Source organism: Protopterus annectens, chromosome 7.part0 (assembly GCF_019279795.1).
Source record: "Protopterus annectens isolate FY-2018-M chromosome 7.part0, PAN1.0, whole genome shotgun sequence".
NCBI lineage: Eukaryota > Metazoa > Chordata > Ceratodontiformes > Protopteridae > Protopterus > Protopterus annectens.
In genome coordinates, this window is record NC_056739.1 from 1,227,162,525 (window position 1) to 1,227,189,017 (window position 26,493).

Sequence of the window (26,493 nt, forward strand, 5' to 3'; positions counted from 1 at the left end):
TAGAAACTGTTGTTTGTGCCAATGTAATCAGTGCCATTGAAGAAGGAGTAGATAAATTGACCTCCACCGGAGCATTTGATGTCGAAGGACGTGAAATAGTTGTCGGTGCCGGGGAAATTGTTGTCATTGGTAATTTAGAGTCAGAGACCTCCAGTTCAGAGGATCTTTTCAGAACAGAGGATTTCAATTTCTTAGTTGTTGGAGCTGAAGGAGAAGTTGAAACCGAGACACTCCTTTTACCCTTGTCCACAGAAGATGAGGACATAGGAGAGGAAAAAAGAAGTTATGTACTCACCATAACATTCCATGTTTGTTGTCCAGTATCTCACCTTCATTTTGCTGGTTAGCTGGGTTTGGAACTGAGCATCGGTTCTGACTCAGCCTTATACTAAAGCTTGAGAGCTCTTTACTGGCTCGAGGCTGCACTCTATCCCATGAAGCCTAGCGGCAGATACCCAGATCTCATTTGGTAAGCTAATAATACTAGACTGACATGAGATTTGTGTAATTTAGAAAAAAATTACATATATAAATATATAGAACTATATAAACATATGTACAACAAAAGGCACAAATCTTAACAGGCCCCAGAACAAGAGAGAGGGACAAGATATTGGGCCAAAAGACTCCTTCAAATAATCCAGGAAGGAGGAAGGAGGGAGGGACGCAAGAATGAAGGCGAGATACTGTACAACAAACATGGAACGTTATGGTGAGTACATAACTTCTTTATGTTATGTTGTCCCATCTCGCCTTCATTTTGCTGTTTGGGAAAGCCTCCCCAGCACCTACTTTCTAGGGTGGCTCAAGAGAATAAACTCTTCAGAACAGTGGAACCAAAGGAAGCCCTGTTTTGGGAGGCCACATCTACTTTGTAATGAGTAATAAAGGTATGAGGGTTAACCCATATGGCTGCAGCACAAATTGAATCCAAAGGTAGTCTGGCTTGAAAAGCAGTGGAGGTAGACACAGCTCTAGTAGAGTGTCCTCGAATTTTACTTGGAAGGTGTTTATGTTGAGAGCTATAATCATAAGTGATTGTGTTTGTAAGCCATTTAGACAAGGTAATGTTAGAATCTGAGACTCCTTTTCTGTTTTCCACAAAGGATACAAATAACGGGTCAGATTTCCTGAAATCTTTTGTTCTATGCAGATAAAAACATAACTGTTTATGTACATCCAGCTGATGAAGTTTATGTTCTGCCTTGTTGCCATAATTTGGAAAAAATACTGGTAACTCAATGGATTGATTTAGATTGGCTTTAGAACATACCTTAGGTAAGAAGGGGGGATTTGTTCTGAGGGAGACTCAGTCTTTGTGGAAGACCAAGTAAGAAGGACGAATAGACAGAGCTTGTAATTCAGAAACTCTTCTAGCTGAAGTGATGGATACTAGAAAAAGAGTCTTCTAAGATAAGAACTTTAAGGGACAAGAAGAAGCTGCCTCAAAGGCAGTCAATATAAAGGACACTAATACCAAATTTAGATCCCATGGTGATGGAGGTTCTTTTATAGGAGGCCTTAGGAGGAATGTGCCCCTCAAAAAAGCTTTAATATTTGAACCCTTGATGCCTATGTGAAAGTTAGAAATAGCAGCCAGCTGAACCCAAACAGTAGCAGCTGGCTCCCCTTGATTAAAAATTTCCATCAGGAATTCCAGGCTGGATGAAATTGGAGCTGTGAGAGGGTCCAATTGTTTTTTGTTTGCCCAAAAAGAAAATCCCTTCCACTTACTCACATAAAGTTTTCTTGTAGACCTTTTGTGCGCAGACACTAAAATATGTCTCACTGCTGGGGATAATTCTGGAAGCCTGGCTAAGACTGGAAGTGGAGTACCCAAGTGGAGAGTTTGGATGGAGGGATGGAGAGACCCAGACTGATGAGTCAAGAGATCCGGCACTGGGTCCAGGATCCAAGGATCCTCCTATAGATAAGGCCATAGGAAGGGGAACCATATCTACAAGGCCAGTAAGGAGCAATGAGAATTATCTTGCGTTTCAACAATTTTGCTTTCTGGATTACCTTTCGCATAAAGGGAACAAGTGGAAAAGCACAGAGAAGTCCTATGGGCCAATCGTGGACAAGTGCATCCCTGGGTGACTCCCCCAGTGGGGGGATTAGGGCAAAAAAGCTGCTGCATTTGGCATCGATGGACATGGCAAAAAGGTCGCAGTATGGCTGGCCCCATTTGCGAAAAATTTTGTTCGCAACTTCCTGTTTCAGGGACCACTCATGTGGCATTAAGACTGCCTTGCTCAGCTTGTCTGCTATCACGTTGGATTTCCCCAGAATATGCATCGCAGTGAGAAAGCATTGAGAACAGACTGCCCATTGCCAAACTCTCTGGGCCTCTCTACATAAGGGCTAGGATCTGGTTCCACCTTGTTTGTTGATGTACCATACCACAGGCATGTTTTCTGATTGAATTGCAATTATCCCGGAAGGGAGAGAGTTTTGGAATGACTGCAACACCATGAGCTCCGCTCTCATCTCCAGGACATTGATGTGCAGATGGTATTCATGATCTTGCCAAGTCCCTTGGACAGTCTGTCCAGGATAATGCCCCCCCACCCTATCTGGGAAGCATCCATGGTTACAGTCGCTACTAGTTGGGGGAGAACAAATGGTCTGCCTAATGTCACCTGTGTAGACTGGATCCACCGATGAAGATCCTTTTTGCATGTGTTGGTTATCAAAATTTTGTGTGACATGGGCAACTCCTGCATGGGCCACTGAGTGAAGAGAAGCCATTGTAGTATTCTCATGTGCAGACGGGCCAAGGGAACCAAGGTTATTGCTGCTGCCATTGAACCCAGAACCTTGAGCACAAACCTGACGCGTACTTTCTTTTTCCTCAACAGACTGATATCTGATGGTGTAATGTTAGGACTCTTTCTGCGGGCAGTTTTGCTACCATGATTTTTGAATTTAAATCTGCTCCTATAAAGGTAATACGTTAAGAAGGCAACAAGGCAGATTTTTCCAAATTGACTGTAATGCCTAATTCTGAGCAGACATGAAGTATAGTGTCCATCGCCCTGATTAGTAGTCAGGAGTCAGTCGTCTAAGTATGGAAACACCTGGAATCCTAGACGCCTCAGGTGAGCCATGACCACTGCCATACATTTGAACACCCTGAGGGCTGTGGTGAGACCAAAGGGCAGGGCTCTGAATGAGTAATGACTGGCTCCCAGCCGGAAGCGTAGATATCTCCTGGAGCACCTGTTCATTTTGACGTGATAATATGCATCCTGGAGATCTATCGAGCACATCCAATTGTCCTTTCCTAGAAAGGGGAGTATGGACTGCAATGTTACCATCCGAAATTTCTCCTTCTTTACTGACTTGTTTAGTGTGCTAAGGTCCAATATTGGTCTCCAGTCCCCTGTCTTCTTTGGTACTAAAATGAATCTCGAGTAAATTCCGGATCCTGATTGGTCTGCAGGGACTTTTTAGCTGGCCCTTTTTTCTAGCAACCTTTGGATTTCTAGGGATGCTTGATCCCTTTGACTGGGTGGTATGTCTGGGATGGATTTTTGTGGATTCGGTGGATGAGAGAAGGGAATGATGTATCCCCTGGATATGATCGACTGCACCCATCTGTCTTTTGTGATTTCTTGCCAGGCTTCTGGGTACAGTGAGAGTCTCCCCCTGACTGCTTCCAGAGGTGGACAGGCAGGCCTCCTTTCAGGAGCGCTGGAAGGGCCTACCAGAGAACGTATCTCTGTCACCCTGGTTCTGCGGACCCCCTCTGCCACGAGGATGGCGTCTTCCATTATTATTTCCTCCTCTGCCCCTGGGGGAAAATTCTCCACGTGCATCAGACAAAGCTCCTTGTGATTTGCAAAACCACAACTTTCCACTCTTCTGACCTTTGGGGTAAGGTCTAGTAGGGGTGGAAAAATGCACTCCCACGGCAGATAGAGTTATGCCGTCCTGTTCGCACCTGGCTAGAGTTTCTTTAACTTTTGGCCCAAAAAAGGACGAGCCATGAAAAGGGGCATTAGTAAAGGAAGTCTTGAAGGGTCCAGCAAAGTCACAAAGTCGCATCCAGGAATGTCTCCTCAGAAAATTCCTGTGCCTGCTGCCCTACTCGCTCCATCAGCCACATATGAAATTAGGTGTATGGAGGAGTTTGCTATGGAGGTTAAAGTTGCAAGTTGAGTCATTACCCTCTCTGGGAGTGCCTCAGCTGTAGCACCAAGGAAGGATCCCTCTGAAGTCTCATGAAATGAGAAAGATAATTCAGTGACCTCAGAGTAAACGCCACTGAGGAAAACATACGCTTCCCATATCTGTCCATCGTTGGAGATTCTTTATTCGGTGGATGGACAGACGAAGAAGTTTCAGCTAATTCCTTCTTGGTGGCCGCTGCCACCAACATAGCATTTACTGGAACACCTTTTGTAAGAAACTGCTTGTCCTCAGGGGCAGTGATAAACTTATTAGGCCTCCTCGAGACAGGGCCACTATCTCTGGCAAGTCCCATGCCTTTCGACTGACTACCCCCAGTAGTTTGTCAAAAGGTGGAGACACCCAAGAGGTGGAGGATCGAGACACAAATGCGTCTAGGTAAACAGACTCACCCTCAGAAGGGGCTAGGGACTTCCATTCACCCCACTGTTTAAGGATCTCCAGGATGTCTGAAAATGAGACATCCTCAGAGGTTGAATATGGAGACCCTTCCAAATCCTCTAAATCTGTATCCAATTTGACAGACTCAGGGGAATCTATATGCTTCTTCTTGCATTTACACTTCTGAGGGATCTCCTCAGAGGGATGCTCTGGGGAGGTCTTGGAAGAAGGGGTCTCCCCTAAGGGGGTAACCTGAAGCATGGGCTCTCTGCACCTGGGCTGGAGTGGTGGAGTGGAGGTTGACACTGGCCCCTTTGAGGGAAGAGTGTCTGCAGCTGAGGGTGGAGCAGACTCAGGGGAAAGCATGTTCCTCATCACCTTGAGGGCACCTCGATCCTGGCTCGAGACAGTCTCCGGTTCTGAAGAACCCAGAGATCTCCCCTGCACCACAGACAAGCGCTCCAAGACCGATGGTGCCGAACTTACCTGTGCCAAAGCTCCAAGTGGAAGAGCCAGGACTGACAAGGGTCTGAGCCAACTCCCCCCCCCCCCCGGTGCTGACGGGCAAGTTTTGGCTCCCAGATCCTTCAATGAAAGCGATCGGAGTAATGGTTGGTATTGAAACACCAGATGTGGTTCTCAAAACCGATGGTTCCACTAGTGCGACCTCCAGATGCTCTGGCTCTGAACTGGATTGAGTCAGAGGAGGAATAGCTGGTACAGAAGAAATGGGCTTTGAATCCACATTCTTTTGGGCTGGGCTGATCAAAATTTTTGCTAGGGCCGGTGTCTTAAGTAACCTCCGTACCACATGCTCCACATCATCATCTGATAGACTCCTGGATGATTTGGAAGAGCACACTTGAGGACCTGTGGCTGCCAGCCACAGACTGTAGTAAAGGGGATTGAGGCACCGAGCATACAGGCTCCAAGGATGGTGACCAATCCCTTTTCTTTGTCTTGGATGGTTTCGAAGAAGCTGGTGGAACCGAAGAAGATTTGTCTTTCTCGGATCTGACAATCCTCGGATCTGAGACAACAGTAAATGAAGCCAACTGCTTTGCCGGCTCAGAAGCCCGAGCCGATGGTGATTTAGAAGTTGAAGGCTGTTGAAGGGCTTGATCAAAGGGTCCCTTAAGAAGACCTCTGTTAATAAGTTTGTTCTTGCGGTCCTGCAGAACTCTTGCACTAAAGCCATGACAAATAGAACAAGAGTCCTTCAGGTGCACTGCCCCTAAACAATAAACACAGCTGGTATGTCCATCTGTGATGGACATCTTCTGTGTGCAGGAGTCGCATTTTTTGAAACCTGTTTTTCTTTAGACATAATGCAGAAAAAACAAATACAATAGTACACACAATAAGAAACATTTTTTTTTTAAATAGGGAAGAAGGAGGTTTGAGGAGCATTTCTGACTGAAAAAGGACAAACTCTTCAACCTGAGAGACGCCTCTAACTTAAATGACGCTCTGAAACAAACAACAACAGGGAGAAGCCCTCTAACTAAGTGGGCTATATGGAAAGAAGCAGAATAAACAGCTCCCCAGTCTTCTAACTTAAATGAAAAGGGGAAGCACCAGAAAACAACACAGGCCTAGAAGAAGAAAAAAACAAACGATGGCCGCAAAGAACAAACCCACAATACAAGAAACGGAGTAGATAAGTATAGCAAACAACACAAAAAAGGACTTTAAGTAACGTTGAATAACTTTAAATAACTTTTGGAAGAAAAAATTTTGAAAAAACAGTTTAAGAAATAACAAATTTTACTCAGCCTCGAGACAGGAAAGAGCTCTCGAACTTTGGTATAAGGCTGAGTCAGAACCGATGCTTGGTTACGAACCCAACCAACCAGAAAAATGAAGGCGAGATGGGACAACATAACATTATCAGTTTTAGCTTTGTCAGCAGAAGATAAGGCTTCACTGAAGGTAGAGGGAATCAAACCCTATAAAATAAGCTTGTTACATCTCTCTACGAGGGCTCGATGACTGAACCCATGGCAAATACTGCAGTCCTTATATAAGTGAACAGGACTCAAGCAATAAACACAAAGAGAGTGAAAGTCAGATGATGGGATTTTGTGGCTGCACTTCTGGCATTTTTTAAAACTGAAAGAGGCTTTAGCTTTCTCAGCCATCTTAAAAAAAATTATGGCTGAAAAGCAGGCACTCACACATGCACTCCAGCAGAAAAGTTTGAGAGAGAAGAAGGAAAGTTTCTTTTTTTTTTTGAGGGAAAGAAAAGGAAAAGGAAAAACTATCAATGATGATAGTTAAAGAGATACACAAAGGTGTATGGAAAGAGACTATCAGCTATGATATTAAGAAATACACTAATGTGTATGAAAAAGAGAGAGAGAAAATAGTTAACTAAAGGGTAGAGGATCAAGTAGAGAGAACACAGAGAAATCTCTAAGAAATAACAGTAGAATTTTATCTAAACCAAAGGAAACTTGGGAGCACTGGCAAAATGCAACAGTTTGGAAAAGCAGCAAATGAGATCTGAGGTAATTATGAGAGAGGGACTGTGGGTAGAGGTGAAGCTTGAGAGTTTTTGGCTAGCGCAAGCTGTAGTAATGGCCAAGTTGGTTTCACTATTGGAACCGGACCCATATGTCAAGGATAAAATGAAGATTGATGACATCAGATCTAGTGTGTCAGATTCGAGCTTTCTACATTTTTCTCTCCTATAATACATCTGTAGTAGAAGCTACATCAGAACAAGTTTGCAGTCAATAAGTGAGGAGGCCTATTGATAAAAGTGCTGGAGAAGGGATGTAGGATATTGGACACACATGGATGAAAAGATACAGTGTTATGGTAAGCACATAACTTCTGTATCCTATTCGTCCCATCCATCCTTTCAGACTGATGAGTCTGAATCCCCAGATACTAGTTACTGGGTGGAATCACAACAGGAGACCCTTGAAGATAGTGGCTCCAAATGAAGACCTAGACCTTGAAATAAGGCCCAGTTTGTAATACTTGGCAAAGGTTTGCAGTGTAGACCAGGTTGTAGCAGCACAGATTTCATCAACTGGCAACTTCTTAAAGAAGGCTGTTGAAGTGGCAACAAATTTTGTACAATAAGCTGTGGGTCTGCAAATTAAGGGATATAAGTGTGTAGAATAAACAAGGCAAATGCAGTCAGAAAGCCAACTAGATAGAGTGACTTTTAAAACCTTAGAACCAAGTCTGTTTTGTAGCAAAGGACACAACTAGCTGAGAATCCTTCCTAAAGGGTTTAGTTTTGTGTATGTAAAACCACATTTGTCCATAAACATTCAATATTTGGAGAATGTATTCTCTTTTATTTCAGCAGTTAGCAAAAGATACTGATAAGTGTATAGGGAGGTAAAGGTTTGCTTTGCAAGTCGCCTTGGAAAGAAAGGGTGGGCTTATACAAAGTGAAAATCTGTTGTTATTGAAGACTAAGTCAGGAGAAGTGGAATACAGCTCCTTTAATTCTGATATTCTTCTAACTGAAATTGTTGCTACAAGGAATAAAATCTTCCAAACAGAGATACTTCAGTGGAATGTAAGAAAGTTGTCTCAAAAAGTGATTTTGTCAGAACTTCTAGGATAAAATTAAGGTCCCACTGAGGCACTGGTTTTCTAACTGGAAGGCTTACAAGGAAGTCATCTTTCAGGAAGGCTTTACATAGTCTGTGGGAAGCCAAAGAATGGGAGTCATAACCATTATGAAAACTGGAGACCACAGCCAACTAACTATACTATGAAGGTAGAAAAACTTGGATCTAGTCAAACATGTGACAGGAAATTAAGAACTTCTGAAATAAAAGCACTAGCAGGGTCTCTTCCCTGTTCTCATGCCCAAATATTGAAATGCTTCCATTTGCCAAGATACAGTTTGCTTGTATACTCCTTTTGAGATGTTGAAAGGATATGAATAAGAAGTTATGTACCTACCATAACGTTCCATGTTAGTTGTCTTCTCTCGCCTTCTTTCTTGCTTGATGGTTTGGAGCCGATCCCTCGGCTCCGACTCGGCACTTGCTTTAGCTCGAGAACTCCTTTTACCAGCTCGAGGCAGCCCCATATCCCATGATGCAAGGCAGGAAGTACCCAGATCTCGTTTGTTGACAAAAGGGCAATAACACCAAGCATAAACAATACTTCCCAAAAGAAGAAGAAACTTACAAATGGAAAAAGGACCAGGTCTGAATGGTCTTTAGCATTATAGTTTCTTATACAAGGTCTGTCCAGGCCAGGGGGAAGGAGGGAGGGTCGAAGAAAGAAGGCGAGAAGACAACTAACATGGAAGCGTTATGGTAGGTACATAACTTCTTAATGTTAAGTTGTCAATCTCGCCTTCATTCTTGCTTGATGGGACCGCGTCCTAGCACCTCTATCCTGGGTGGCTCAATGGAACAAACTCTTGAGGACTGTAGAGCCAAAACTGGCTCTGTCCCTGGAGGCCAAGTCCAATTTGTAATGGGAAACAAAAGTGTGAGGAGTGGCCCAAGTGGCGCTGCACAAATAGTGTCTAAAGGCAGTCTAGCTTGAAAAGCTGTAGAAGTAGCTAAACTCCTAGTTGAATGTGCTTTAGGTTTTGAGCACAGCTGTTTTCCCCTGATCGTGATAAATTTCAGTGATGACCGAAGAAAGCCATCTGGACAAAGTCACTTTAGAAACAGGAAGGCCTTTTTTATTATCCGCATAGGAAACAAAAAGTTGATCAGATTTTCTAAATTTTTTTGTTCTGTCCAAATAATATCTAAGCTGACGGTGGACATCAAGATAATGTAGCTTTTGTTCAGCTCTATCTGAATAGTTGGGAAAAATACAGGGAGATCAATAGATTGATTCAGATTGTTTTTTGAAGCGACCTTAGGTAAAAAGGATGGATTAGTTCTCAAAGATACTCTGTCTTTGTGAAAAATCAAATAGGGGGGTCGAACCGAAAGAGCATGAAGTTCAGACACCCTCCTGGCAGATGTAATAGCCACTAGGAATAAAGTTTTCCAAGAAAGATATTTCAGGGAACAAGAAACAGCTGGCTCGAAGGGGGGAAGAATTAAGGATGTCAGCACTAAATCTAAATCCCACTGAGGAGGAGGATTCCTAATTGGAGGCTTTAGTAGGAAAATCCCTTTCAAAAAGGCCCTGCAGAGTCTATGGGACATAATATTATGATCTGCTATCCCGACATGAAAATTAGAAATAGCAGCCAACTGAACTCTGACTGTGGAAGAAGAGGAGCCTGCATGGAAAATCTCTGCTAAGAAGTCCAGAACTGCCTGAACAGGGGCAGTAAAAGGATCAATATTTTGGGCCTTAGCCCAATAAGAGAAACGTTTCCATTTGCTTGTGTAAATCCTCCTGGTAGAGGATTTTAGTGAAGCTACTATAATGTCTCTAACTGGGTTAGAGATCAAAGGAAGCCTGGCTAAGGAAGGAAGTGGAGCAACCATGCTGTGAGGTTGAGAGAAGGGATTGACCGGTGCAGCTGACCGGATTGGTGAATCAGTAGATCTGGCACTGGGTCCAGATGCCACGGCTGCACCAAAAGGTGATGATGGAGGAACGGAACCAAACTTGTCGAGGCCAGTAAGGGGCAATGAGAATCAATTTGGCTCTCAAAACGGTAGCTTTCTGGATCACCTGAGGGATCAGAGGAAATGGAGGAAGGCATAAAGAAGTCCCTGGGGCCAATCCTGGGTCAGAGCGTCTCTGGGGATGGCCTGATAGAGGGAAGAGGCTGAAGAAGTCTGGACATTTGCTGTTTTGGGGAGTAGCAAAAGGATCGCAACATGGACGACCCCATTCCAGAAAAATCTCTTCCGCTATGGATTGCTTGAGAGACCACTCGTGAGGCATGAGAATAGCTCTGCTCAATCTGTCCGCTATAATGTTGGTTTTCCCAGGGATATGCGTTGCTACCAGAAACCGATGAGAGGAGATCGCCCATTGCCATAGTCTGAGCGCTTCTCGACACAAGGGGTAGGACTTGGTTCCGCCCTGTTTGTTGATATACCAAACTACAGACATGTTGTCTGTGTGGACTGCAATTGTCCCTACGGGAAGAAAGTCGTTGAGGGCTTGCAACGTTAAAAGCACTGCTCTCATCTCCAGGACATTTATGTGCAGATGGTACTCGAACGGTTGCCATGTCCCATGAACCATCCTGCCCTGATAATGACCCCCCCACCCGATCAGGGAGGCATCCGTGGTGACAGTGGCTATCGGGGACGGAGGTACAAAGCACCTGCCTTGGTGAACCTGAGACGATGTGATCCACCAAGCAAGATGTTCTTTGCATGTTTGTGTCACCAGAATCTGGTGACGCATTGGGAGTTGCTGGTATGACCACTGTGTGAACAGCATCCACTGAAGGAGGCGCATGTAGAATCGAGCCAGGGGAAGTAGAGTGATGGCCGCAGCCATAAGACCTAACACCTTTAGAACCATTCTGGCCTGTACCTTTTTGCTGGCCAGAATGATCCTGACATGAGACTGAATGTCTGAAACTCTTTGTTCTGTAAGGGTAGCTGACATCCGAACAGTGTTTAAGTTTGCGCCTATGAAGGTAATAGACTGGCAGGGCGATAAGGATGACTTTTCGTAGTTGACTGAGATGCCCAAATGAGAACAAAGGTCTATTGTGTAATCCCTGGCTTGTATAAGCTGATGTCTGGTGGTGGCTGACAGGAGCCAGTCGTCGAGATACGGAAACACCTGGAATCCTTGACGTCTCAGGTGAGCCGTGACCACTGCCATGCATTTGGTGAACACTCTGGGGGCTGTAGTGAGACCAAAGGGCAGAGCTCTGAACTGGAAATGACTGGACCCCAGCCGAAAGCGGAGAAATCTCCTGGAGCGTCTGTGAATTTTGATGTGATAGTACGCATCCTGAAGATCTATTGAGCACATCCAGTTGTCCTTCTGTAAGAAGGGCAGAATTGACTGAAGAGTGACCATTCGAATCTTGTCTTCCTGACAGACTTGTTGAGTCTGCTGAGATCCAATATTGGTCTCCAGTCTCCCGTCTTTTGGGGACCAAAAAGAACCTTGAGTAGATTCCGGGCTCTGAATGGTCTATTGTGACTGGCTGAATGGCTCTTTTTTGCAGTAGTTTTGAGATCTCTAACTCTGCAATGTCCCTTAGACCGGGTGGTACATCTGGAAGGGAACTTGAGGGGAAGGGACTTTCCTCGAAAGGAATTATGTAACCCTTGGATATGATCGACTGTACCCATCTGTCTTGAGTGAGGGAATGCCAGGCTTCTGGGTACAGTGATAATCTTCCCCCGACTGCCTCCAAGGAGGGACAGCCGGGCAACACCTCAGGGATGCTGAAAGGGCTTTTCAGGAAGAGACTCCCTGTTGCCCTGATTCTTCGGACCCCCTCTGCCTCTAGAGCGGCGTCTGTTGTTGTTACCCCCTCTGCCTCTAGGGGTAAACTGACCACGTGAATCCGGCGTGACTCCTTGGGATTTACGGAACCACATCTTCCCACCCTTCTGTCCTTTGGGATAAGGCCTAGAAGGGGTGGAAAAACGGACTCCAACAGCAGAAAGAGTCTTGCCGTCCTGCTCACACCTGGTCAAGGTTTTTCACCTGAGGGCCAAACAAAGCTGACCCATCAAAGGGAGAATTTGTGAAGGACGCCTTAAAGGGATCCATAAAATCACATAGCCGCATCCAGGCTTGGCGTCTAAGAGCCACACCTGTGCCTGCGGCTCTACTGCTCCATCAGCAGCATAAGATATTAGCCGCATGGAGGAGTTAGCAATGGAATTGAGGGTTCCTAGCTGCGAAGCAATCTTTTCTTGGGCCCCTGCAGCTGTAGGATCCTGAACTACTTCTCCCAGCTCCTTCAGGATATCTCTCTGGAGTCTGGTGAAGTGACAAAGATAATTCAGCGAGCATAGCAAAGGTCGCTGAGGAAAACATCCGCTTGCCGTACCTATCCATGGTCCTAGAGTCCTTATTAGGAGGATGGACGGGCACGGAAGGATCTGCAAGTTCCTTTTGGTGGCCGCAGCCACCACCATGGCATCAGCAGGGACACCCTTTGTAAGGAATTGTTTGTCACTAGGGGCAGTTATAAATTTAGAAGGCCTCCTAGGGACTGGCTCTACAGAGTCAGGAGCTGTCCACGCCTTCGTGCTATAACCTGCATAAGGGGTCGAAGGCGGAGACACCCAGGAGGTGGAGGGCCGAGATCCAAACGCCTCTAGGTATACTGACTCATCCTCAGAGGGATTGTTGGTAGGCCAGTTTCCCCTCTGTTTCAGAAGTTCTAGGATGTCTGAGAAGGAGACATCCTCAGAGGGGGATCTAGGGGATCCCTCTGACTCATCAAAGTCAGTATCCGAAGTGACAGACTCAGGGAGTCTACATGCTTCCTCTTACAAGTCCTCTTCCTAGGAGGATCTCCCAAAACATCAGGAGAATCCTCGGAAGAGGGGGAAATTCCCAATGGGGAAACCTGAGGCGGAGGATCTCTGGGTCCTGTAGCAAGAGAAGTGGCAGAGATGTCAACAGGTACAATAGAGGGAGGAGCTACGGAAGAGACTGCTGACTGATACCAGTGGCCAGTACACTCTTCATCACCTCGAATGCTCCCTCCCAGGCAGGTCCGAGACCCTGCTCCGAAGAGCTAGGAACTCCAGGGGCCACCGAAAGGGAAGTCTCCGAGGCAGATGTCGGAGCCGAGCTCACCAAGGCCGAGGCTCCAAGGGGAAGAGCGGGTTCGGACAAGGGTCCGATGCCACTCACCCCTCGGAGGAGACCATGGAAGCCCGACCACGAATCCCTCTAAGGAAGAGGAGATAAGAGTAGGGGCTGAAGGAACAGAAGGTGTATCCGTCCTCCAGCCGTAGCAGTAACCCTGCCCGAAGACTCCAACTCCAAACTCTGGGGTAGAGTTGAAGGAGGAACTGTAACGGGGTGTGGACCAACAGTCGTCTGCTGAGACGGACTGTGTAGCATTTGGGCCAGTACCTGTGACTTGAGCAATCTACTGACCACTCTCTCTAGGTCATGGTCTGACAACCTGGATGACCTTGAAGATCGGCTCCGATGGCTCCGCTCCGATAGAAGAGGGGAGGCCGGAGCCGAAAGTATCGGCTCCAAGGAAGGAGACCTCGACCTCTTCCTGGAATGGGTCATCGGAGCCGATATTACAGATCCTGTCAGCACCGATTTCTCGGAGCCGGCAGAACGCCTCGATGTATCGGCTCCAGCCGGAGCCGATACAGCCACCAGAGTAACGGTGTCGGAGCCGATCGGAGCCGACACCGATGCCTGTGCCACATGGGTGTCGGAGCCGATCGGAGCCGACACCGATGCCCGTGCCACGTGGGTGTCGGAGCCGGTAGGAACCGACACCACAGTGGTCAAAGCAGATTCGGCACCGATAGCCATCGGCGCCGAAGGCTTAGTAGATCCAGAATCGGCTCCAGCCGGAGCCGATCTCGACTCTATACGGGTCGGAGCCGAGGCCACAGGCTTAGAAACAGAAGCCTGGGTCTTGGCAGATTTTGTTGATTTTTGTGGGGCCGACTTAGCCGGAGAGCCCTCCGGCTTAAGAAGACCCCTCAGAATCAACTTATTCCTTCTCTCCTGCAGGACTCTCTGGCTGAAGGAGTGACAAATAGCACAGGAGTCCTGCAGGTGAAGAGGGCCTAAACAGTACAGGCAAGAAGTGTGACCGTCTGTCAGAGACATCTTCTGACAGCACGAGTCACACTTCTTAAAACCTGAAACCCTCTCTTTAGACATGGTGCCCAAAAAACACACACACACACCAGTCCAATTAAATTAAATTAATCCCAAAAGGGGATTTAGTAAAATAAACCAACACACACACCCTAACAGGGGGGGGGATGGGAAAGGGAAATTAACTGACTAAAAAAATTTAAAAGAGACAGGGATTTCTGTCAGAAAAGTTAAGTTTTTAAATTTAAACTATCAAAAATAAAGATTTTTAACTAAAAAGGGGCTTAAAAGTCACAAAAGTGAATTACTTACCAGGAGCTGGTAAAGAGAAGACCTCCCAAGCGAAGCGGCAAACGAGATCTGGGTACTTCCTGCCTTGCATCATGGGATATGGGGCTGCCTCGAGCTGGTAAAAGGAGTTCTCGAGCTAAAGCAAGTGCCGAGTCGGAGCCGAGGGATCGGCTCCAAACCATCAAGCAAGAATGAAGGCGAGATTGACAACTTAACATTAACTCTTTCTGACAAAGCAAGGTCATTGGCCATCACAGAAATTGAAGAAACCAGGCAGTTAACTTGAGGTTTCATAGGTCGAGGTGAGATGACCTGGATGTGCGAGACAGTGTAGATCCTTCCTGGGATCTAACATCTAGGGAGGTGTTCTGATGTGAGGCAGAAGCAGGGGAAACAAAATATGCAATAAGGTGACTTTGCATCTCAAGGCTTTCTGCAGAAATCTGGGTATCAGATGAAGTCAAGCAATGTGTAAAGGAGCCCAGAGGGCCACTGTCCCAGCTAAAGATTCTCTAATGGACTGTCTCTCCGGGGAATCAAGGCAAAAAAATGCTGCACTTGGTGTTGACTGGGGAGGCAAAAAGACTGCAGCAAGGATGGTGTCAGTGGTTGAATATCTGTAGTGCTACTGCTGGATTAAGAGACCACTCATAAAGCATCAGTATGGAACTGCCAACCCTGTCAGCAAGAAAGATGGCTCTCCTGGGAATGTGTGTTACTATCAGGAAGAAATGCAAAGCAACTGCTCATTGCCACACATTCATGGCTTCTCAGCATAGGGGGCAGGACTTGGTTCCTGCCTGATTGGTAATGTACCATACCAATGTCATGTTGTCAGTTTGGATGAAAATCTCCCCCAGAGGTAACAAGTCCTGAAGTTACTGCAATGCTAAGAGGACTGCTCTCATCTCCAAGAAATTAATGTGAAGGTTGGCCTCTTGTTGATTCCAAGTACCTTGGACTATCCTCTGCCAACAATGCCCCACCCGCACCCCAAAGAGGAGGCATCCATGGTGAATACTGCTGCTGTTGGTGGCATAAAGAAAGGTAGTCCTATGGTGATTAATGGGGAAGTCATCCACCATTGTATGTGACGTTTGCATAGATTGGTGAGGAAGCGCTATCCCAAAGTTGAGACCACTGAGTTCTGAGCAGCCAGTGAAGTATCTTTATGTATTACTGAACAAACCGTATCATGAGGATTAAAGAAGCCTTAAGCCCCAAAACCTTGAGAACTAGCAATGCTATGGGAGAATGATGGTGTAGCAAAGTTTGTTTTCAATTTTTAGGCTTTGAACCCTGTCAATATACAAGGATACTATTCAGCATTCTATGAACTGGATGGTCTGAGTTGGTCCCAGCTTTGATTTTTCATGGTTTCATTGATATGTACAAGGACAGATAAAGCTGTCAAACTTGATTCTTTTGGCAGACAGCATCTTCCCGAGCTTCTGGCACTTCTGCATCTTTACTTTGACATACAGACCAAACAAGGAGAATTCGTCATATGGGACATTCATAAAAGATGCTCTAAAGTTGCCTGCAAAGTCACACAGGTCAATCCAGGCATGATGCCACATCATTATGCCTGCTGCTCTATCAGTTGCATTATGCAATAGCCATATGAAGAGGTTTGAAATATTAAACATAGTGCTCCTATCTTCAAAATGGACATGCCCATGCCACTCTCCAACATAACTTTCTCCACTAACTACTCTCATCTCCATCCCTTGCTACACCTACTTCTCATACCGTTACTTTGTCTACTACTACACTCCATTAAACCAATACTGGACAGCCTTCTGTTGCACCTTGGCTAACCTTGTTAGATTTTCTAATATTAGTAAATGTATCTAACTTGGTACATAAAACATTTCCAACAATGTCCTATTATTTGTATTTATTTGCATGACTGTATTATACCTGATATGTATTATGCTGTATTCTCAGCCTAATTTAGATGATTATACTGCTTTGTGCATGCGTGTAATTGTTCATTGGAGCTTTTCTCCCTGGGCCTCCACTGAAAACGGGCTCTTCTTGGCCCAGTGGACTTCCCCAGTCATCAAACTGAAAATAAATAAAGAAATAAATAAGGACTTAATGAACACTTATAAACAGTACAGTACAAAATAAGTATGATGTTTTATTCTACATCACAAATGCTGACTATTTTAGAACAAAACTTGTTTAATAATGTTTCGTTGTTAAAAAAAATGAAACATTTCTTTAAATTTTGAAAATGGCACCTGACATTACTATAAGAACATGTATTTTAATTTTGCATATGATAATTGCCTTAAGCCCTAAGAAGGAAGGTACTGCATCCCACCAAATTCACTCACGTTTTTTTGTTATCTGTGGCTATAAGTTACAGTCTGGAAATGCTTGGAACTGTGTTTTCACTATTTAGTTGGAATAAACATTCACATGTTCAAGCTGACTTTTCTGGTCTATAATATGACAAACACTTAATTTTTACCTACTAGCTTCTATGCTTGCAAAATTTCGGAAACCCTTTTAATGCTTTTTTTCTGATTTTAACTTGTTTTTTTTTCCACAGCTCCCTCTAAATGTTTATTTTTCTTTACCTATGTTTGTGAAAAAAAGAAGTTATGCACTCACCATAAAGCTCCATCTGTGTTGCTCATTTACATTCTTAGTCAACAAATGGGTTTGGATCCAACCCGTGGATCTGACTCGGCCTCTTTTTACAGCTCATAGATAATGAAGAATCTCAAGCCCCTCTATTACCCATAATGCTCTAATCCCTTACTATACCCTCAGATCATGTTGCTGATCTTTTTTGTTTATTACAAACTAATGAACAACCATTACATAAGAAAACAGTATCTGAAACTCAAAGCCAGGAACATTGATTTCTTTAGCATCTTCTCATTCTTCTAGAAGTCACAAAAAATGGTAGGGGGCTTGAGATAGGTGAGTTAAGGAAGAATGAAAATGGACAACACAGATGGAACATTATGATGAGTACATAACATATTTATCTGATGTTGTCAATTTTCATTTGTTCCTCAACAAATGGGACAGAGTCAACAGCTACCTGAATGCTAGGAGGACTCTAAGGAAGGATATTCCTGGGCACTGTTGAGCCAAAGGCTGCTCTTCCCCTAGAGACCAGGTCTAATTTGCATTAAGCAATAAAGGTATAAGGATTAGCCCAAGTAGCCCAAGTTTCAGCAGCACAAATACAATCCATGAAAATACTGATGAAGTTGCCACAGACCTGGTTGAATGAGTTCTAAAAGGTTTTGGCAGAGACAAAGCCAACTTTTTGAAAACAAAGGAAATGCTATCTGTGAGCCACTTAGCTAAAGCTACTTTGGTAACTGGCTTACCCAATTTTGATTCTGAAAAGGAGACAAATAATTGATCTAATTTTCTGAAAATTTCCATCCTATCTAAATAGAAACATAACATCCAGTAAGTGTAATATGTAGTCTCCTTTGTTCGTGAAATTTGGAAAGAAAACTGGAAGATTGATAGATTGATTGATGCTGGATTCTGACACCACCTAAGGAAGGAAGGATGTAATACCTCGTAATAATAACCTATCTTTATGAAAAGTCAAATAAGGAGGCTTAGAAGATATGGCTTAATAAAGGCTATGGCTACTAAAAAGATAATTTTTCAGGTTAAAAATTTTAGTTCACACTTCACTGATGGTTCAAACGGATATTAAGTCAAAGCTTGTAAAACTAAATTCAAATCCCATGGTGGAGCTGGATCTTTACAAGGGGGTCTAAGAAGAAAGGTTCCCCCTTATAAAAGCCTTACAAAGTTTGGAAGAAGCTAAGGTGGAATTGTTTATTCCTAAGTGAAAATTAGAAATGGCCGCTAGTTGTAAGATTTATGGGAAGACAAAAGAATGTGATGGATAGGGGAGGAGGGCCTGGGTTGTCTAGCTATCAATGGAAGTGGAGAAACCATACAGTCAACTTTAGGCCTAAAATGTACGACTGAATCATGTCTGTCGGGTCAGACAGGAGGTCTAGAACTGGATCCAGAATCCATGGTGGGCAAACTAAATGAGGTCAATGAAAGGGGAAAAAAATCTGACAAGGCCAATAAGGGCAATGAGGATGTCTGCGCTCTTCAACTGAGATGCTTTCTGGAGAAACTTGAGGATTAGTGAAGTTGGGGGGTAAGCATAGAGGAGACCGGGGGGGGGGGCAATCATGGAGTAGAAAGTCCCTCAGTGATTCTTCCAGTGGGGGGATCACGGCAAATAAAACCTGCTGCACTTGTTGCTGAGGGGAGATGCAAAGAGGTCGCAGAAACATTGGCCCCATTGGCAGAATATATTTTCTGCAACTCTCATGTCGAAAGAGGCAATAAAATGGACCTGCTCATCTTGCCTGCTATCACACTGGATTTCCCCAGAATGGCACTGCTATCAGAAATCGCCTGGATGAGATCACCCACTGCCACACTCTTAGAGCCTCTCGACACAAGGGGTAAGATATGGTTCCTCTTTGTTTGTTGATGTACTAGATGACTGACATATTGTCCGTATGAACTGCAATAGTCTCGGAAGAAAGAGTCTTGGAAAGCCTTCAATGGTAGCAGCAATACTCTCATTTCTAGGACATTGATATGCATGTTGGCCTCCTTGGGGGAACCAGGTGCCTTGGACTGTCTTTCCCAAGACATGCCCACCCACCCAATTTGGGAAGAATCCATGGTCACTATAGCTTTTGACTGAGGAATAATGAAGGGATGGCCTTGTCAAATTTGACTGGAGTAAATCCACCGCAACAAGTAATTTTTGCATGCCTGAGTTATTCTCAATTGGGTGGACAAAGGCTGGTGCAGAATAGAATACTGAGTCGCTAGGGTACATTGAAGAATTCTTATATTGTATCTTGCTAACAAAACCAGAAGTGTTGCAGCAGAAATTGACCCCATGGCTTGGAGAATCAACTGAGCTGATAGAGAAGAATTTTGGATTATCTTTTTGACTTGAAATTGAATAGACTGTACCCTTGGTAAGAGAAGGGAGGCTGTCACTGATACTTTATTGAATAAGGCCCCTATGAACATTAATACTTGAGTTGGTTGTAGCTGAGATATGTTGTTGATTCCCAGGTAACAGCACAGCTGGAGTATATAATCTCATGCTTTTAGCAGAAGATACCTGGTTGGAGTAGTTATGAGCCAGTCATCCAAGTAAGGAAACACCCTGAATACCTGCAGTCTCAAGTAAGCTGCTACTACTGCCATGCATTTGGTGAACACCCTGGAGGCTGTGGTGAGGACAAAGGGCAGAGCTCTGAATTGGTAATTACTTGCTCCCAACCAGAAGTGTAGGAATCTTCTGGATCACCTGCTCATTTTTATACATATACACATTATACATCCTGAACATCTGTTGAGCACAGTCAATCATCCTTGTGCAGAAAAGGTAGAATGGACTGAACCATGACCATCATGTATCAAACTGACTGTTTCAGACTGCTGACACCCATAACTGGTTTCCAGTCTCCTGTTTTCTTTGGCACTAAAAAGAATCGCAAGTAAGTTCTGGACTCTAACTGGCCTGGAGGACATCTTGGATGACTCTTTTTTGTAGCAGCTTGTTTATTTCTTATGCTGCTGCTTTCCTCTGACTGTGTGGAACATTGGAAGGTCTGTTTACTTTTAAGGGGGAGTAGGGGAAAGGGTATTATATAGCCTCTGGAAATAATCCTCTGCACCCACATATCTTTGTAATGTATAGCCATGCTCTCTGGTGCAGGGATAAATGACTCCTGACTGCCACCAGAAGTGGAGAATCGTGCCTCCTTTCAAGAGCACTGGTAAGATCTAGACCCCTGGTTCTGTGGACCTCCTCGGCCTCATGGTCAGCATCTTCCACTAGAGTTCCCCACTCTGCCCCTGGAGGAACTGTCTCCAGCTGGATCTTGGAAAGGACACTGGGACTTTTTGAACCACATTTTCCAGCCACCTCATTGATTCTTAGAAAAAGTCCTTTGAGGAGTTGAAAAATGTATGCCCACAGCAGACAGGGTTTTATCCTTCTGCTCACTCCTGAATAGTGTTAGGGCCAAATGAAGAACTTTCGTCAAAGGGAGCATTGAAAAAGGAAGACTTGAAGGGATCTGAAAAATCACACAGGTGTACCCAGGTATGTCTCCTAATGGAAATGCCCAAACCCTGAGGAGAAACTGAGGAGAGTCTAAGTGCCTCCTTTTGCACTTTCTCTTCTTAGGGACTTCATAGGGATGTTCTGGAGAAGTATCGGAAGATGAGTATACCATGGTGGGTAGCCTGGAGAGTTTGGTCTGGCTGTTCCTATGGGGCAGGATTTTGAGGCTCAAGACACAAAGACAGATGGCTTTGGGAAGAAGGATATGAGGGTGGGGGGATGTCCTTTCTTTAGAAGAAGAGAAAACTCTCTACAGTATCTCAAAAGCAGAATGCCCTGGACAGGAACAGTCCAATGGTTCGAAAAAGCCATGCTTCTGGACCGTTGTCTCCTTCTGACCCAAAGGCAGAGCAAAGACCACTCAAGGCAGGGGTCAGAGACAACCTCCAACAATTTTGGAGTTGACTCCAACACCTCAGATCTGTCAATGCAGTTACGGCTCTGAGAGTCATACGGCTCTGACACACTCAAAGCCAAAGCAGGGAAGTTATTGGAGTAGAAGATACAACGATCTTCAGATCTGACATGGACAGCTCCAGAATTTTTGGTTCCAAGTGCTCTGGAACTAAAGGCTGGATCAGAGAAGGAGCCAAAATAGGTGGAGTAATACTGATAAAGGTCTCCAGACCGGATGGGGTAGAAGCTGGGAGAACACCCATTTGAATTTGTGTCGAGAGAAATTTCTTCATCATCCTATTCACATATGCTTCAGTCAGACTTCTGGATGAATGATAACAGGAAGCAATTGATGAGGTCCTGGAATGGTGACATCTATTTAGGAAAGGAGATGGAATGCAGGAGGGGACGGGATCCAGAGAGGAAGCATATCGGATCTGAGAAAGCTTTTTCGGATCTAAGTAGGTCGTATCTGACAGCGCAGATTTGGCATAAGAAGCCAATATTCAGTTCTTGCCTTCAGATCCGACGAAGTGGGATCCAATAGTTTAGATAACGTTAGAGGTGGTTCTGCACTACGAACCAAGCTCAGAGCAGAAGATCCAGAAGGGTCTGAAGAATGCTTCTTGGCCTCTTATTTCTCCATTTTCTTGGGGGTTTGACCTCCAGATACTATCTCAGAAAATGCAGTAGGAAGTAAACCTCCAAAAATAAGTTTATTCTTATAATCCACCAAGTCCCAAGGATTAAAGGCCTTATATACTTCACAAGATGCATTCAAATTGGCTGGGCCTAGACAGTAAATGCACAAATCATGTGCATCTGATAAAGGAATTTTGTGGCCATAGGCCTTATATTTCTTAAAATCTAATGGTTGTTCAGTCATTCCCAACTAATATAACTGGGAGATAAGAAAGGGAAACTTTTTTTTTTTTTTTTTTTTTTAAACAAATGAAGAAAGTTAAAGGGAAGACTTGCCAATGATAGTAACCAAAGGGGCTACCACAAGAGTATAAGAAAAGAAAATACCAACAATTGTAAAAGGAACATACACTAAAAAGTGCAGAAAGGGTAAGGCAGGACTATTACAGAGCATGAAGGAAAAGGATGTGTGTGTGTGTGTGTGTGTGTGTGTGTGTGTGTGTGTGTGTGTGTGTGTGTGTGTGTGTGTGTGTGTATATATATATATATATATATATATATATATATATATAAATATAAATAACTCGACCTTTTACTCACAAACTAACACCAAAGCTTGAGAGCTAAAAGCAACCATGTCTGTATGTGAAGGCAGCAAATTAGATCTGAGGTATGGTAGGGGACTAGGGCATTATGAGTAAGGGAGGAGCTTGAGAGTTTTCAGTATTCATGAGCTGTAAAAAGTGCCTGAGTCAGATCAGAGGGTCAGATCTGAACCCATTTGTCGAGGAATTAATGAAAATTGACAACATCAGATCATTTTTTTTCCAGACCACTAAACAGTTACGTTTCCAAAATACTTTTCCTTGAAAGCAGCTTTCTTCTTAGGAGAAAGAAGTAAAATGTGAATGAGAACAGAGCAAAAGTGTGCTGGGTATTTGAATTACTGAACTGTGTGCAAAATTACAATGTCGCAATTAATTTTCAGTATAATTTTTGATGAGGCCAAAGTCTGAGCCCCCCCCCCCCCCTTAAGAACTGCTTTTCCTGTATCTCTTATTTAATTGGTCATTTCAAGGTTGGTAAAGGGGTGGACCTTCTTCATCATATGACTTCTAATGATGAATTAGATTTTTCAGCAAAGAATATAAATCAAATTTCATTTACCTGGTGATTACATACTATAGAAGAGAAGATAAAGCAGTAAAAGAGACAAAAGAAGAACAGGGAAAAGTTAAATACGGCAACTTTTTTATGTTTGGCAATAACTGTAATATCCTAAGTTGCCTAGCTAAATTATTTCTGGTATTAACTATTGAATTTTGTACAAAGCTCACAACAATATGCGCCATCATCCTTCCCCAAGAGACTGTACATAATGTGAGATAACCACTACATGGGATTTTTAATATTCACAAGACCACTTGTGAGGTAGTGATGTGCATCAGTAGCAAGAAGAAAAATAATGTACAACAATTTTCCATGAACATGTGTTATATTTTAAAGTGTCTGGAATGACTTTGCCTTGAAAAAAAGAAACTTAAGGTTGACCTTTAACTTCATCTTCATCTGAGACAAGATTGTTTTTTGATTATGTCATTTACATCCTGAGCAACTCACAAATGTGCATCTCACAGGTAATTTCCAGGATCTCCTATTTGTTTCATGAAATGCATTTACCATTTAGAAGTTTATAGGCATACCAGGTGTATTTGTCTACAAAATGATTAGATAAAATCTTAATTACTTCTGTTTAGATTATCTTTGAGAAGAGGGTTATAGCAGGTGTAACAAAATATAATGTCTTCAAATGATCAGCTGTAAAAAGTGACATCAACTGATAAAGTGGTATGAAGTGATAACACTCAAACAATGTACGGATGTCATATGGGACATACTGTTTAAGAATGATATGGACTCACCCATGACTTCTGATAAAATAAAATATAATGCACACCTCAGCCATGCCCTCCTCTGTGGAACCACTGACTTTATTAAAGCTACTACAGAAGTTGTGACTATTATGTTTGCCTTGGAAAACATAGATTCTGTAACTACAAATACGTGTAACAGTTTGGTGAGGAGGCCCAGTCATGCTGTTTTCAAATTTTGCTGAATTTATCCCAGATATGCCCAATTATTTGAATAATGAGGTCTTGTTATGTAAATATCAATTAGATCACAGAATAGCTAAGTTGGAGCACTTTTGAGTTACTAGGAAGGCAATAGGTGATAAGAAACTGTCAAACTTATGAACAAGATGTGTTCAAGAATACTGAAAGTCCACAAGACAACACTGTCTGTAGTAATTATTGGTCTCTTTCAGTCCAAAGCCATCAATAGGTTTAATAACAAAGTCCTCCTTACTACAGCAGACTCTGTTGTCTGGCTTAAAATATTTGGTTCCAGGGATTGACAGGGATAAAGTTACTCAGACATAAATTAGAAGTTGTAGACTGGGAGATATAAAACAAGCACTATTTAAACTTTATTCTAAAGGCTCTACATACGGTTTAATTGTACTGGCTGGACTAAATTATGTAAACAAAACTGAGGATGACATGATGCAGTCTGATATCTTAAATATATTAAGCCTTAAGCTGTTCTTCGCAGATGTTTCCCCATTTCTGGATGAAGTAAAGCAAGCTTACAGTCATGTTTAACAGTTGGGCTAAAACAACACTTTACTACACACAGTTTTTTACCATCACACTGTGACAGCCATTAAAAAGAAATTGGTTGCCAGAGATGAGTGTCACAAGTCATCAAAGAAATAAGCTGTTATTAGGGAACATGATGATAGTAGTTAAAAAACTACTGATGTGAAGTTGTTAAATCTCGCCGTTTATTCTCACTGATGGGTTCGGAGCCGATCCTCGGCTCCGACACGGCCGATAGCAAAGCTCAAGGTTTGCCAGTAGCTCGAGACAAAGCCCCTTATCCCACAATGCACTGCTGGAATTACCTCAGATCTAGTTTGCCGCGGCAAGAGAGATCTCGGTGATCCAGCTAGCTCGGACCATTTGTGGGAAAAATAACAGCAAGTTTATAAAAAAACTTTTATTTTTTGTTACTAAAATATTCGTGTGTTAATATCAGGTTGTTTATTAATATAATCAATAGTTTAGGTAGTTTTAAATAGTTTAAATAGTTAGTGCCCTTTTGGCTTCTTGGTTTGTGTGGGCCTTTAGCCCTATTTACTCTTATTAGTCTTTCTAATAGTCAGGGTTCTTCTCTGTGGGCCTCTTTAGCCCTATATTTATAATCTGTAATTATATTGTTATAGTTAGTGCCCAGTTTGGGCTTAGTAGTTTGTGGATCTTTACAAGTGAGTAAAGACTTTTCTGTCTTACTCCTTTCAGTTTATTGTTTCTTATTAACCATGGCGGATGAAAAGGAGAAATCCCATCCTAAATCTGGATTCAAAAAATGCCCAGATTGTGGGCAGAAAATGTCCGTCACTGACGGACACATTCAATGTGTCTACTGTCTGGGGGCTAAACACCTCCAAGACACTTGCAGCATTTGCCATTCTTTTTCTTCAAGAGTCCTCTTGGAGAGAAGGAGAAAGCTAATAGACGGGATTGCTACAGCAATCTTTTTCTGAGGTTTCGAATAGCCATGAGGGTACTAGCTTATCCTCCAAATCCTCAAAATCTAGATCTTCAGACAAAGTGACAAAAAAGGCAAAAATTTCAGAAGGAGGGTCATCGGTTCCACAGACCTCGGAACTGAGTGTATCTTTGATTCAGAGCCAGCTCTCGGTTTTGGAGCCGGTCTCTGAAGTTACTTCTTCCCCTCTGCTCCAGTCAGCACCTTCGGTGCATTCAGCTAAGTCCTCAGTCAGCCTTTTAGGTTTGGACATGGATCGGCTAGTGCAGAAGCTTTTACAGGCACCAGGACTTGCCAAATTGTTGTCGGCCCCGACCAGCTTGTCGGTGCCAAAGACCATGGAACCGGATTTGTCTACTCCTCCTCTGAGCCATACTGGACTTTCGGAGCCGAAGGAAACTGAACTGATGGTTGTCGAACCCTTGGAGCAGATACCCGCACTGGTGTTATCGGCTCCATCTACTCAGATGTCCTCGGCACCGACCGAGGACTCAAGGAACCGATGCTCTCCCGTCGGGTCCAGGGAGGATAGTCGAACCAATCTGTCGGTGCCGATTCTTCCTCTCGGGGCTTCGGCTCAGATGAGCTCGGCTCCTACCTCGGGCTCGGAGCCCAGGGTTTCGGTGCGGGAGGATCAGACAGTACTCTTCGGTCCGTCCACTCCTTCTCATCAGAGCCATGGTGCCTTCGATGCTATGAGGAGAGTTTTGTCTCCAAAGACAACATCAGCATCGGTTCAGCCTTCCTTATCCCCTCAAGCTCCGGTGTCTGCTTCTTCATCTACCGGTCCCTCTAAGCATAGAGACCCCAAGCCTCAAGTACCCCCACAGGGCATCCCCTACTCTTCTGAGACCTCCCCAGAACCCCCACTGAGGAGGTGCCCAGGAAGAGACTGTGCAAGAGGAGGCACTTAGACTCCCCACAGGAGTCTCTGACATCTGACACAGACTTAGATGAGTCAGAAGGGTCCCATCGATCCCCCTCTGAGGATATCTCCTTTGCGGAGATACTAGAGATCCTTAGTCAGAGGGGCGATTGGCAGTCCAAGACCCCTACTGAGGATGAGTCCATGCTCTTGAAGGCTTTTGGGTCTCAACCTACCACTTGTTGGGTGTCTC

General features: G+C 43.9%; 1 protein-coding gene across 1 annotated transcript in view; it reads right to left on the reverse strand.

Moving 5' to 3' along the window:
• The window catches only part of DNAH1 (dynein axonemal heavy chain 1), a 5,225,710-nt gene that overhangs the window by 3,633,940 nt on the left and 1,565,277 nt on the right, over positions 1 to 26,493 (reverse strand). The gene's annotated exons all lie outside the window — the stretch shown is intronic.